Below are 14,770 nucleotides of genomic sequence, written 5' to 3'. Positions count from 1 at the left end.
TCTGATTCACCCTCCTGACTTCAACTTCTCCTTCTCCTTCTTCTGCTTCTTCTGCTTCACCCTCCAGACTTCACCTTCTCCTGCTCCTTCTTCTGCTTCTTCTGCTTCACCCTCCAGACTTCACCTTCTCCTTCTCCTTCTTCTGCTCCTTCTGCTTCACCCTCCTGACTTCACCTTCTCCTACTCCTTCTTCTACTTCTTCTGATTCACCCTCCAGACTTCACCTTCTCCTTCTCCTTCTTCTGCTTCTTCTGCTTCACCCTCCAGACTTCACCTTCTCCTTCTCCTTCTTCTGCTTCTTCTCCTTCGCCCTCCAGACTTCACCTTCTCCTTCTCCATCTTCTGCTTCTTCTGCTTCACTCTCCTGACTTCACCTTCTCCTTCTCCTTCTTCTACTTCTTCTGATTCACCCTCCAGACTTCACCTTCTCCTTCTCCTTCTTCTGCTTCTTCTGCTTCACCCTCCAGACTTCAGCTTCTCCTTCTCCTTCTTCTGCTTCTTCTGCTGCGCCCTCCAGACTTCACCTTCTCCTTCTCCTTCTTCTGCTTCTTCTGCTTCACCGTCCTGACTTCACCTTCTCCTTCTCCTTCTTCTACTTCTTCTGCTTCACCCCCCTGACTTCACCTGCTCCTTCTCCTTCTTCTGCTTCTTCTGATTCACCCTCCTAACTTCACCTTCTCCTTCTCCTTCTTCTGCTTCTTCTGATTCACCCTCCTGACTTCACCTTCTCCTTCTCCTTCTTCTGCTTCTTCTGATTCACCCTCCAGACTTCACCTTCTCCTTCTCCTTCTTTTGCTTCTTCTGTTTCACCCTCCAGACTTCACCTTCTCCTTCTCCTTCTTCTGCTTCTTCTGATTCACCCTCCAGACTTCATCTTCTCCTTCTCCTTCTTCTGCTTCTTCTGATTCACCCTCCAGACTTCACCTTCTCCTTCTCCTTCTTCTGCTTCTTCTGATTCACCCTCCAGACTTCACCTTCTCCTTCTCCTTCTTCTACTTCTTCTGATTCACCCTCCAGACTTCACCTTCTCCTTCTCCTTCTTCTACTTCTTCAGATTCACCCTCCAGTCTTCACCTTCTCCTTCTCCTTCTTCTGTTTCTTCTGCTTCACCCTCCAGACTTCACCTTCTCCTTCTCTTTCTTCTGCTTCTTCTGATTCACCCTCCAGACTTCACCTTCTCCTTCTCCTTCTTCTGATTCTTCTGATTCACCCTCCAAACTTCACCTTCTCCTTCTCCTTCTTCTGCTTCTTCTGATTCACCCTCCAGACTTCACCTTCTCCTTCTCCTTCTTCTGCTTCTTCTGATTCACCCTCCAGACTTCATCTTCTCCTTCTCCTTCTTCTGCTTCTTCTGATTCACCCTCCAGACTTCACCTTCTCCTTGTCCTTCTTCTGCTTCTTCTGATTCATCCTCCAGACTTCACCTTCTCCTTCTCTTTCTTCTGCTTCTTCTGATTCACCCTCCAGACTTCACCTTCTCCTTCTCCTTCTTCTGATTCTTCTGATTCACCCTCCAAACTTCACCTTCTCCTTCTCCTTCTTCTGCTTCTTCTGATTCACCCTCCTGACTTCACCTTCTCCTTCTCCTTATTCTGCTTCTTCTGTTTCACCCTCCAGACTTCACCTTCTCCTTCTCCTACTTCTGCTTCTTCTGATTCACCCTCCAGACCTAACCTTCTCCTTCTCCTTCTTCTGCTTCTTCTGATTCACCCTCCAGACTTCACCTTCTCCTTCTCCTTCTTCTACTTCTTCTGATTCACCCTCCAGACTTCACCTTCTCCTTCTCCTTCTTCTGCTTCTTCTGATTCACCCTCCAGACTTCACCTTCTCCTTCTCCTTCGTCTACTTCTTCTGATTCACCCTCCAGACTACACCTTCTCATTCTCCTTCTTCTACTTCTTCTGATTCACCATCCAGACTTCACCTTCTCCTTCTCCTTCTTCTGTTTCTTCTGATTCACCCTCCAGACTTCACCTTCTCCTTCTCCTTCTTCTACTTCTTCTGATTCACCCTCCAGACTTCACCTTCTCCTTCTCCTTCTTCTACTTCTTCTGATTCACCCTCCAGACTTCACCTTCTCCTTCTCCTTCTTCTACTTCTTCTGCTTCTCCCTCCAGACTTCACCTTCTCCTTCTCCTTCTTCTGCTTCTTCTGATTCACCCTCCAGACTTCACCTTCTCATTCTCCTTCTTCTACTTCTTCTGATTCACCCTCCAGACTTCACCTTCTCCTTCTCCTTCTTCTACTTCTTCTGATTCACCCTCCAGACTTCACCTTCTCCTTCTCCTTCTTCTACTTCTTCCGATTCACCCTCCTGACTTCACCTTCTCCTTCTCCTTCTTCTGCTTCTTCTGCTTCACCCTCCTGACTTCACCTTCTCCTTCTCCTTCTTCTACTTCTTCTGATTCACCCTCCAGACTTCACCTTCTCCTTCTCCTTCTTCTGCTTCTTCTGCTTCACCCTCCAGACTTCACCTTCTCCTTCTCCTTCTTCTACTTCTTCTGCTTCGCCCTCCAGACATCACCTTCTCCTTCTCCTTCTTCTGCTTCTTCTGCTTCACCCTCCAGACTTCACCTTCTCCTTCTCCTTCTTCTGCTTCTTCTGCTTCACTCTCCTGACTTCACCTTCTCCTTCACCTTCTTCTACTTCTTCTGATTCACCCTCCAGACTTCAGCTTCTCCTTCTCCTTCTTCTGCTTCTTCTGCTTCACCCTCCAGACTTCACCTTCTCCTTCTCCTTCTTCTGCTTCTTCTGCTGCGCCCTCCAGACTTCACCTTCCCCTTCTCCTTCTTCTGCTTCTTCTGCTTCACCCTCCTGACTTCACCTTCTCCTTCTCCTTCTTCTACTTCTTCTGCTTCACCCCCCTGACTTCACCTGCTCCTTCTCCTTCTTCTGCTTCTTCTGATTCACCCTCCTAACTTTACCTTCTCCTTCTCCTTCTTCTGCTTCTTCTGATTCACCCTCCTGACTTCACCTTCTCCTTCTCCTTCTTCTGCTTCTTCTAATTCACCCTCCAGACTTCACCTTCTCCTTGTCCTTCTTCTGCTTCTTCCGATTCACCCTCCAGACTTCACCTTCTCCTTCTCCTTCTTCTGCTTCTTCTGATTGACCCTCCAGACCTCACCTTCTCCTTCTCCTTCTTCTACTTCTTCTGATTCACCCTCCAGACTTCATCTTCTCCTTCTCCTTCTTCTGCTTCTTCTGATTCACCCCCCAGACTTCACCTTCTCCTTCTCCTTCTTCTGCTTCTTCTGATTCATCCTCCAGACTTCACCTTCTCCTTCTCCTTCTTCTGCTTCTTCTGATTGACCCTCCAGACCTCACCTTCTCCTTCTCCTTCTTCTACTTCTTCTGATTCACCCTCCAGACTTCATCTTCTCCTTCTCCTTCTTCTGCTTCTTCTGATTCACCCCCCAGACTTCACCTTCTCCTTCTCCTTCTTCTGCTTCTTCTGATTCATCCTCCAGACTTCACCTTCTCCTTCTCCTTCATCTGCTTCTTCTGATTGACCCTCCAGACCTCACCTTCTCCTTCTCCTTCTTCTACTTCTTCTGATTCACCCTCCAGACTTCATCTTCTCCTTCTCCTTCTTCTGCTTCTTCTGATTCACCCCCCAGACTTCACCTTCTCCTTCTCCTTCTTCTGCTTCTTCTGATTCATCCTCCAGACTTCACCTTCTCCTTCTCCTTCTTCTGCTTCTTCTGATTGACCCTCCAGACCTCACCTTCTCCTTCTCCTTCTTCTACTTCTTCTGATTCACCATCCTGACTTCACCTTCTCCTTCTCCTTCTTCTGCTTCTTCTGCTCCACCCTCCAGACTTCACCTTCTCCTGCTCCTTCTTCTGCTTCTTCTGCTTCACCCTCCAGACTTCACCTTCTCCTTCTCCTTCTTCTGCTTCTTCTGCTTCACCCTCCTGACTTCACCTTCTCCTTCTCCTTCTTCTACTTCTTCTGATTCACCCTCCAGACTTCACCTTCTCCTTCTCCTTCTTCTGCTTCTTCTGCTTCACCCTCCAGACTTCACCTTCTCCTTCTCCTTCTTCTGCTTCTTCTGCTTCGCCCTCCAGACTTCACCTTCTCCTTCTCCATCTTCTGCTTCTTCTGCTTCACTCTCCTGACTTCACCTTCTCCTTCTCCTTCTTCTACTTCTTCTGATTCACCCTCCAGACTTCACCTTCTCCTTCTCCTTCTTCTGCTTCTTCTGCTTCACCCTCCAGACTTCAGCTTCTCCTTCTCCTTCTTCTGCTTCTTCTGCTGCGCCCTCCAGACTTCACCTTCTCCTTCTCCTTCTTCTGCTTCTTCTGCTTCACCGTCCTGACTTCACCTTCTCCTTCTCCTTCTTCTACTTCTTCTGCTTCACCCCCCTGACTTCAACTGCTCCTTCTCCTTCTTCTGCTTCTTCTGATTCACCCTCCTGACTTCACCTTCTCCTTCTTCTGCTTCTTCTGATTCACCCTCCATACTTCACCTTCTCCTTCTCCTTCTTCTGCTTCTTCTGATTCACCCTCCAGACTTCACCTTCTCCTTCTCCTTCTTCTGCTTCTTCTGATTCACCCTCCAGACTTCATCTTCTCCTTCTCCTTCTTCTGCTTCTTCTGATTCACCCTCCAGACTTCACCTTCTCCTTCTCCTTCTTCTGCTTCTTCTAATTCACCCTCCAGACTTCACCTTCTCCTTCTCCTTCTTCTACTTCTTCTGCTTCACCCTCCTGACTTCACCTTCTCCTTCTCCTTCTTCTACTTCTTCTGATTCACCCTCCAGACTTCACCTTCTCCTTCTCCTTCTTCTGCTTCTTCTGCTTCACCCTCCAGACTTCACCTTCTCCTTCTCCTTCTTCTGCTTCTTCTGCTTCGCCCTCCAGACTTCACCTTCTCCTTCTCCATCTTCTGCTTCTTCTGCTTCACTCTCCTGACTTCACCTTCTCCTTCTCCTTCTTCTACTTCTTCTGATTCACCCTCCAGACTTCACCTTCTCCTTCTCCTTCTTCTGCTTCTTCTGCTTCACCCTCCAGACTTCAGCTTCTCCTTCTCCTTCTTCTGCTTCTTCTGCTGCGCCCTCCAGACTTCACCTTCTCCTTCTCCTTCTTCTGCTTCTTCTGCTTCACCGTCCTGACTTCACCTTCTCCTTCTCCTTCTTCTACTTCTTCTGCTTCACCCCCCTGACTTCACCTGCTCCTTCTCCTTCTTCTGCTTCTTCTGCTCCGCCCTCCAGACTTCACCTTCTCCTTCTCCTTCTTCTGCTTCTTCTGCTTCACCCTCCTGACTTCACCTTCTCCTTCTCCTTCTTCTACTTCTTCTGCTTCACCCCCCTGACTTCACCTGCTCCTTCTCCTTCTTCTGCTTCTTCTGATTCACCCTCCTAACTTTACCTTCTCCTTCTCCTTCTTCTGCTTCTTCTGATTCACCCTCCTGACTTCACCTTCTCCTTCTCCTTCTTCTGCTTCTTCTAATTCACCCTCCAGACTTCACCTTCTGCTTGTTCTTCTTCTGCTTCTTCTGATTCACCCTCCAGACTTCACCTTCTCCTTCTCCTTCTTCTGCTTCTTCTGATTGACCCTCCAGACCTCACCTTCTCCTTCTCCTTCTTCTACTTCTTCTGATTCACCCTCCAGACTTCATCTTCTCCTTCTCCTTCTTCTGCTTCTTCTGATTCACACCCCAGACTTCACCTTCTCCTTCTCCTTCTTCTGCTTCTTCTGATTCATCCTCCAGACTTCACCTTCTCCTTCTCCTTCTTCTACTTCTTCTGATTCACCATCCTGACTTCACCTTCTCCTTCTCCTTCTTCTGCTTCTTCTGCTTCACCCTCCAGACTTCACCTTCTCCTTCTCCTTCTTCTGCTTCTTCTGCTTCACCCTCCTGACTTCACCTTCTCCTTCTCCTTCTTCTGCTTCTTCTGCTTCACCCTCCAGACTTCACCTTCTCCTTCTCCTTCTTCTGCTTCTTCTGCTTCACCCTCCAGACTTCAGCTTCTCCTTCTCCTTCTTCTGCTTCTTCTGCTGCGCCCTCCAGACTTCACCTTCTCCTTCTCCTTCTGCTTCTTCTGCTTCACCGTCCTGACTTCACCTTCTCCTTCTCCTTCTTCTACTTCTTCTGCTTCACCCCCCTGACTTCACCTGCTCCTTCTCCTTCTTCTGCTTCTTCTGATTCACCCTCCTAACTACACCTTCTCCTTCTCCTTCTTCTGCTTCTTCTGATACACCCTCCTGACTTCACCTTCTCCTTCTTCTGCTTCTTCTGATTCACCCTCCAGACTTCACCTTCTCCTTCTCCTTCTTCTGCTTCTTCTGATTCACCCTCCAGACTTCACCTTCTCCTTCTCCTTCTTCTGCTTCTTCTGATTCACCCTCCAGACTTCATCTTCTCCTTCTCCTTCTTCTGCTTCTTCTGATTCACCCTCCAGACTTCACCTTCTCCTTCTCCTTCTTCTGCTTCTTCTGATTCACCCTCCAGACTTCACCTTCTCCTTCTCCTTCTTCTACTTCTTCTGCTTCACCCTCCTGACTTGACCTTCTCCTTCTCCTTCTTCTACTTCTTCTGATTCACCCTCCAGACTTCACCTTCTCCTTCTCCTTCTTCTGCTTCTTCTGCTTCACCCTCCAGACTTCACCATCTCCTTCTCCTTCTTCTGCTTCTTCTGCTTCGCCCTCCAGACTTCACCTTCTCCTTCTCCATCTTCTGCTTCTTCTGCTTCACTCTCCTGACTTCACCTTCTCCTTCTCCTTCTTCTACTTCTTCTGATTCTCCCTCCAGACTTCACCTTCTCCTTCTCTTTCTTCTGCTTCTTCTGCTTCACCCTCCAGACTTCAGCTTCTCCTTATCCTTCTTCTGCTTCTTCTGCTGCGCCCTCCAGACTTCACCTTCTCCTTCTCCTTCTTCTGCTTCTTCTGCTTCACCGTCCTGACTTCACCTTCTCCTTCTCCTTCTTCTACTTCTTCTGCTTCACCCCCCTGACTTCACCTGCTCCTTCTCCTTCTTCTGCTTCTTCTGATTCACCCTCCTAACTACACCTTCTCCTTCTCCTTCTTCTGCTTCTTCTGCTTCGCCCTCCAGACTTCACCTTCTCCTTCTCCATCTTCTGCTTCTTCTGCTTCACTCTCCTGACTTCACCTTCTCCTTCTCCTTCTTCTACTTCTTCTGATTCTCCCTCCAGACTTCACCTTCTCCTTCTCTTTCTTCTGCTTCTTCTGCTTCACCCTCCAGACTTCAGCTTCTCCTTCTCCTTCTTCTGCTTCTTCTGCTGCGCCCTCCAGACTTCACCTTCTCCTTCTCCTTCTTCTGCTTCTTCTGCTTCACCGTCCTGACTTCACCTTCTCCTTCTCCTTCTTCTACTTCTTCTGCTTCACCCCCCTGACTTCACCTGCTCCTTCTCCTTCTTCTGCTTCTTCTGATTCACCCTCCTAACTACACCTTCTCCTTCTCCTTCTTCTGCTTCTTCTGATTCACCCTCCTGACTTCACCTTCTCCTTCTCCTTCTTCTGCTTCTTCTGATTCACCCTCCAGACTTCACCTTCTCCTTCTCCTTCTTCTGCTTCTTCTGATTCACCCTCTAGACTTCACCTTCTCCTTCTCCTTCTTCTGCTTCTTCTGATTCACCCTCCAGACTTCATCTTCTCCTTCTCCTTCTTCTTCTTCTTCTGATTCACCCTCCAGACTTCACCTTCTCCTTCTCCTTCTTCTGCTTCTTCTGATTCACCCTCCAGACTTCACCTTCTCCTTCTCCTTCTTCTACTTCTTCTGATTCACCCTCCAGACTTCACCTTCTCCTTCTCCTTCTTATACTTCTTCAGATTCACCCTCCAGTCTTCACCTTCTCCTTCTCCTTCTTCTGTTTCTTCTGCTTCACCCTCCAGACTTCACCTTCTTCTTCTCTTTCTTCTGCTTCTTCTGATTCACCCTCCAGACTTCACCTTCTCCTTCTCCTTCTTCTGATTCTTCTGATTCACTCTCCAGACTTCACCTTCTCCTTCTCCTTCTTCTGCTTCTTCTGATTCACCCTCCAGACTTCACCTTCTCCTTCTCCTTATTCTGATTCTTCTGATTCACCCTCCAGACTTCACCTTCTCCTTCTCCTTCTTCTGCTTCTTCTGATTCACCCTCCAGACTTCACCTTCTCCTTCTCCTTCTTCTGCTTCTTCTGATTCACCCTCCAGACTTCACCTTCTCCTTCTCCTTCTTCTGCTTCTTCTGATTCACCCTCCAGACTTCACCTTCTCCTTCTCCTTCTTCTACTCCTTCTGATTCACCCTCCAGACTTCACCTTCTCCTTCTCCTTCTTCTGCTTCTTCTGATTCACCCTCCAGACTTCACCTTCTCCTTCTCCTTATTCTGCTTCTTCTGATTCACCCTCCAGACTTCACCTTCTCCTTCTCCTTCTTCTGCTTCTTCTGATTCACCCTCCAGACTTCACCTTCTCCTTCTCCTTCTTCTACTTCTTCTGATTCACCCTCCAGACTTCACCTTCTCCTTCTCCTTCTTCTGCTTCTTCTGATTCACCCTCCAGACTTCACCTTCTCCTTCTCCTTCTTCTACTTCTTCTGCTTCACCCTCCAGACTACATCTTCTCCTTCTCCTTCTTCTACTTCTTCTGATTCACCCTCCAGACTTCACCTTCTCCTTCTCCTTCTTCTGCTTCTTCTGATTCACCCTCCAGACTTCACCTTCTCCTTCTCCTTCTTCTACTTCTTCAGATTCACCCTCCAGTCTTCATCTTCTCCTTCTCCTTCTTCTGTTTCTTCTGCTTCACCCTCCAGACTTCACTTTCTCCTTCTCTTTCTTCTGCTTCTTCTGATTCACCCTCCAGACTTCACCTTCTCCTTCTCCTTCTTCTGATTCTTCTGATTCACCCTCCAAACTTCACCTTCTCCTTCTCCTTCTTCTGCTTCTTCTGATTCACCCTCCAGACTTCACCTTCTCCTTCTCCTTCTTCTGATTCTTCTGATTCACCCTCCAGACTTCACCTTCTCCTTCTCCTTCTTCTGCTTCTTCTGCTTCGCCCTCCAGACTTCACCTTCTCCTTCTCCATCTTCTGCTTCTTCTGCTTCACTCTCCTGACTTCACCTTCTCCTTCTCCTTCTTCTACTTCTTCTGATTCACCCTCCAGACTTCACCTTCTCCTTCTCCTTCTTCTGCTTCTTCTGATTCACCCTCCAGACTTCACCTTCTCCTTCTCCTTCTTCTACTTCTTCTGCTTCACCCTCCAGACTACACCTTCTCCTTCTCCTTCTTCTACTTCTTCTGATTCACCCTCCAGACTTCACCTTCTCCTTCTCCTTCTTCTGCTTCTTCTGATTCACCCTCCAGACTTCACCTTCTCCTTCTCCTTCTTCTACTTCTTCAGATTCACCCTCCAGTCTTCATCTTCTCCTTCTCCTTCTTCTGTTTCTTCTGCTTCACCCTCCAGACTTCACTTTCTCCTTCTCTTTCTTCTGCTTCTTCTGATTCACCCTCCAGACTTCACCTTCTCCTTCTCCTTCTTCTGATTCTTCTGATTCACCCTCCAAACTTCACCTTCTCCTTCTCCTTCTTCTGCTTCTTCTGATTCACCCTCCAGACTTCACCTTCTCCTTCTCCTTCTTCTGATTCTTCTGATTCACCCTCCAGACTTCACCTTCTCCTTCTCCTTCTTCTGCTTCTTCTGCTTCGCCCTCCAGACTTCACCTTCTCCTTCTCCATCTTCTGCTTCTTCTGCTTCACTCTCCTGACTTCACCTTCTCCTTCTCCTTCTTCTACTTCTTCTGATTCACCCTCCAGACTTCACCTTCTCCTTCTCCTTCTTCAGCTTCTTCTGCTTCACCCTCCAGACTTCAGCTTCTCCTTCTCCTTCTTCTGCTTCTTCTGCTGCGCCCTCCAGACTTCACCTTCTCCTTCTCCTTCTTCTGCTTCTTCTGCTTCACCGTCCTGACTTCACCTTCTCCTTCTCCTTCTTCTACTTCTTCTGCTTCACCCCCCTGACTTCACCTGCTCCTTCTCCTTCTTCTGCTTCTTCTGCTGCGCCCTCCAGACTTCACCTTCTCCTTCTCCTTCTTCTTTTGCTTCACCCTCCTGACTTCACCTTCTCCTTCTCCTTCTTCTACTTCTTCTGCTTCACCCCCCTGACTTCACCTGCTCCTTCTCCTTCTTCTGCTTCTTCTGATTCACCCTCCTAACTTTACCTTCTTCTTCTCCTTCTTCTGCTTCTTCTGATTCACCCTCCTGACTTCACCTTCTCCTTCTCCTTCTTCTGCTTCTTCTAATTCACCCTCCAGACTTCACCTTCTCCTTGTCCTTCTTCTGCTTCTTCTGATTCACCCTCCAGACTTCACCTTCTCCTTCTCCTTCTTCTGCTTCTTCTGATTGACCCTCCAGACCTCACCTTCTCCTTCTCCTTCTTCTACTTCTTCTGATTCACCCTCCAGACTTCATCTTCTCCTTCTCCTTCTTCTGCTTCTTCTGATTCACCCCCAGACTTCACCTTCTCCTTCTCCTTCTTCTGCTTCTTCTGATTCATCCTCCAGACTTCACCTTCTCCTTCTCCTTCTTCTACTTCTTCTGATTCACCATCCTGACTTCACCTTCTCCTTCTCCTTCTTCTGCTTCTTCTGCTTCACCCTCCAGACTTCACCTTCTCCTGCTCCTTCTTCTGCTTCTTCTGCTTCACCCTCCAGACTTCACCTTCTCCTTCTCCTTCTTCTGCTTCTTCTGCTTCACCCTCCTGACTTCACCTTCTCCTTCTCCTTCTTCTACTTCTTCTGATTCACCCTCCAGACTTCTCCTTCTCCTTCTCCTTCTTCTGCTTCTTCTGCTTCACCCTCCAGACTTCACCTTCTCCTTCTCCTTCTTCTGCTTCTTCTGCTTCACCCTCCTGACTTCACCTTCTCCTTCTCCTTCTTCTACTTCTTCTGATTCACCCTCCAGACTTCTCCTTCTCCTTCTCCTTCTTCTGCTTCTTCTGATTCACCCTCCAGACTTCACCTTCTCCTTCTCCTTCTTCTGCTTCTTCTGATTCACCCTCCAGACTTCACCTTCTCCTTCTCCTTCTTCTGCTTCTTCTGATTCACCCTCCAGACTTCATCTTCTCCTTCTCCTTCTTCTGCTTCTTCTGATTCACCCTCCAGACTTCACCTTCTCCTTCTCCTTCTTCTGCTTCTTCTGATTCACCCTCCAGACTTCACCTTCTCCTTCTCCTTCTTCTACTTCTTCTGCTTCACCCTCCTGACTTGACCTTCTCCTTCTCCTTCTTCTACTTCTTCTGATTCACCCTCCAGACTTCACCTTCTCCTTCTCCTTCTTCTGCTTCTTCTGCTTCACCCTCCAGACTTCACCATCTCCTTCTCCTTCTTCTGCTTCTTCTGCTTCGCCCTCCAGACTTCACCTTCTCCTTCTCCATCTTCTGCTTCTTCTGCTTCACTCTCCTGACTTCACCTTCTCCTTCTCCTTCTTCTACTTCTTCTGATTCTCCCTCCAGACTTCACCTTCTCCTTCTCTTTCTTCTGCTTCTTCTGCTTCACCCTCCAGACTTCAGCTTCTCCTTATCCTTCTTCTGCTTCTTCTGCTGCGCCCTCCAGACTTCACCTTCTCCTTCTCCTTCTTCTGCTTCTTCTGCTTCACCGTCCTGACTTCACCTTCTCCTTCTCCTTCTTCTACTTCTTCTGCTTCACCCCCCTGACTTCACCTGCTCCTTCTCCTTCTTCTGCTTCTTCTGATTCACCCTCCTAACTACACCTTCTCCTTCTCCTTCTTCTGCTTCTTCTGCTTCGCCCTCCAGACTTCACCTTCTCCTTCTCCATCTTCTGCTTCTTCTGCTTCACTCTCCTGACTTCACCTTCTCCTTCTCCTTCTTCTACTTCTTCTGATTCTCCCTCCAGACTTCACCTTCTCCTTCTCTTTCTTCTGCTTCTTCTGCTTCACCCTCCAGACTTCAGCTTCTCCTTCTCCTTCTTCTGCTTCTTCTGCTGCGCCCTCCAGACTTCACCTTCTCCTTCTCCTTCTTCTGCTTCTTCTGCTTCACCGTCCTGACTTCACCTTCTCCTTCTCCTTCTTCTACTTCTTCTGCTTCACCCCCCTGACTTCACCTGCTCCTTCTCCTTCTTCTGCTTCTTCTGATTCACCCTCCTAACTACACCTTCTCCTTCTCCTTCTTCTGCTTCTTCTGATTCACCCTCCTGACTTCACCTTCTCCTTCTCCTTCTTCTGCTTCTTCTGATTCACCCTCCAGACTTCACCTTCTCCTTCTCCTTCTTCTGCTTCTTCTGATTCACCCTCTAGACTTCACCTTCTCCTTCTCCTTCTTCTGCTTCTTCTGATTCACCCTCCAGACTTCATCTTCTCCTTCTCCTTCTTCTTCTTCTTCTGATTCACCCTCCAGACTTCACCTTCTCCTTCTCCTTCTTCTGCTTCTTCTGATTCACCCTCCAGACTTCACCTTCTCCTTCTCCTTCTTCTACTTCTTCTGATTCACCCTCCAGACTTCACCTTCTCCTTCTCCTTCTTATACTTCTTCAGATTCACCCTCCAGTCTTCACCTTCTCCTTCTCCTTCTTCTGTTTCTTCTGCTTCACCCTCCAGACTTCACCTTCTTCTTCTCTTTCTTCTGCTTCTTCTGATTCACCCTCCAGACTTCACCTTCTCCTTCTCCTTCTTCTGATTCTTCTGATTCACTCTCCAGACTTCACCTTCTCCTTCTCCTTCTTCTGCTTCTTCTGATTCACCCTCCAGACTTCACCTTCTCCTTCTCCTTATTCTGCTTCTTCTGATTCACCCTCCAGACTTCACCTTCTCCTTCTCCTTCTTCTGCTTCTTCTGATTCACCCTCCAGACTTCACCTTCTCCTTCTCCTTCTTCTGCTTCTTCTGATTCACCCTCCAGACTTCACCTTCTCCTTCTCCTTATTCTGCTTCTTCTGATTCACCCTCCAGACTTCACCTTCTCCTTCTCCTTCTTCTACTCCTTCTGATTCACCCTCCAGACTTCACCTTCTCCTTCTCCTTCTTCTGCTTCTTCTGATTCACCCTCCAGACTTCACCTTCTCCTTCTCCTTATTCTGCTTCTTCTGATTCACCCTCCAGACTTCACCTTCTCCTTCTCCTTCTTCTGCTTCTTCTGATTCACCCTCCAGACTTCACCTTCTCCTTCTCCTTCTTCTACTTCTTCTGATTCACCCTCCAGACTTCACCTTCTCCTTCTCCTTCTTCTGCTTCTTCTGATTCACCCTCCAGACTTCACCTTCTCCTTCTCCTTCTTCTACTTCTTCTGCTTCACCCTCCAGACTACATCTTCTCCTTCTCCTTCTTCTACTTCTTCTGATTCACCCTCCAGACTTCACCTTCTCCTTCTCCTTCTTCTGCTTCTTCTGATTCACCCTCCAGACTTCACCTTCTCCTTCTCCTTCTTCTACTTCTTCAGATTCACCCTCCAGTCTTCATCTTCTCCTTCTCCTTCTTCTGTTTCTTCTGCTTCACCCTCCAGACTTCACTTTCTCCTTCTCTTTCTTCTGCTTCTTCTGATTCACCCTCCAGACTTCACCTTCTCCTTCTCCTTCTTCTGATTCTTCTGATTCACCCTCCAAACTTCACCTTCTCCTTCTCCTTCTTCTGCTTCTTCTGATTCACCCTCCAGACTTCACCTTCTCCTTCTCCTTCTTCTGATTCTTCTGATTCACCCTCCAGACTTCACCTTCTCCTTCTCCTTCTTCTGCTTCTTCTGCTTCGCCCTCCAGACTTCACCTTCTCCTTCTCCATCTTCTGCTTCTTCTGCTTCACTCTCCTGACTTCACCTTCTCCTTCTCCTTCTTCTACTTCTTCTGATTCACCCTCCAGACTTCACCTTCTCCTTCTCCTTCTTCTGCTTCTTCTGATTCACCCTCCAGACTTCACCTTCTCCTTCTCCTTCTTCTACTTCTTCTGCTTCACCCTCCAGACTACACCTTCTCCTTCTCCTTCTTCTACTTCTTCTGATTCACCCTCCAGACTTCACCTTCTCCTTCTCCTTCTTCTGCTTCTTCTGATTCACCCTCCAGACTTCACCTTCTCCTTCTCCTTCTTCTACTTCTTCAGATTCACCCTCCAGTCTTCATCTTCTCCTTCTCCTTCTTCTGTTTCTTCTGCTTCACCCTCCAGACTTCACTTTCTCCTTCTCTTTCTTCTGCTTCTTCTGATTCACCCTCCAGACTTCACCTTCTCCTTCTCCTTCTTCTGATTCTTCTGATTCACCCTCCAAACTTCACCTTCTCCTTCTCCTTCTTCTGCTTCTTCTGATTCACCCTCCAGACTTCACCTTCTCCTTCTCCTTCTTCTGATTCTTCTGATTCACCCTCCAGACTTCACCTTCTCCTTCTCCTTCTTCTGCTTCTTCTGCTTCGCCCTCCAGACTTCACCTTCTCCTTCTCCATCTTCTGCTTCTTCTGCTTCACTCTCCTGACTTCACCTTCTCCTTCTCCTTCTTCTACTTCTTCTGATTCACCCTCCAGACTTCACCTTCTCCTTCTCCTTCTTCAGCTTCTTCTGCTTCACCCTCCAGACTTCAGCTTCTCCTTCTCCTTCTTCTGCTTCTTCTGCTGCGCCCTCCAGACTTCACCTTCTCCTTCTCCTTCTTCTGCTTCTTCTGCTTCACCGTCCTGACTTCACCTTCTCCTTCTCCTTCTTCTACTTCTTCTGCTTCACCCCCCTGACTTCACCTGCTCCTTCTCCTTCTTCTGCTTCTTCTGCTGCGCCCTCCAGACTTCACCTTCTCCTTCTCCTTCTTCTTTTGCTTCACCCTCCTGACTTCACCTTCTCCTTCTCCTTCTTCTACTT

This window comes from Somniosus microcephalus, unplaced genomic scaffold, assembly GCF_052327205.1.
Source record: "Somniosus microcephalus isolate GS21.2 unplaced genomic scaffold, FLI_Smic_1.0 scaffold8, whole genome shotgun sequence".
NCBI lineage: Eukaryota > Metazoa > Chordata > Chondrichthyes > Squaliformes > Somniosidae > Somniosus > Somniosus microcephalus.
Note: the sequence above shows the minus strand (reverse complement) of the source record.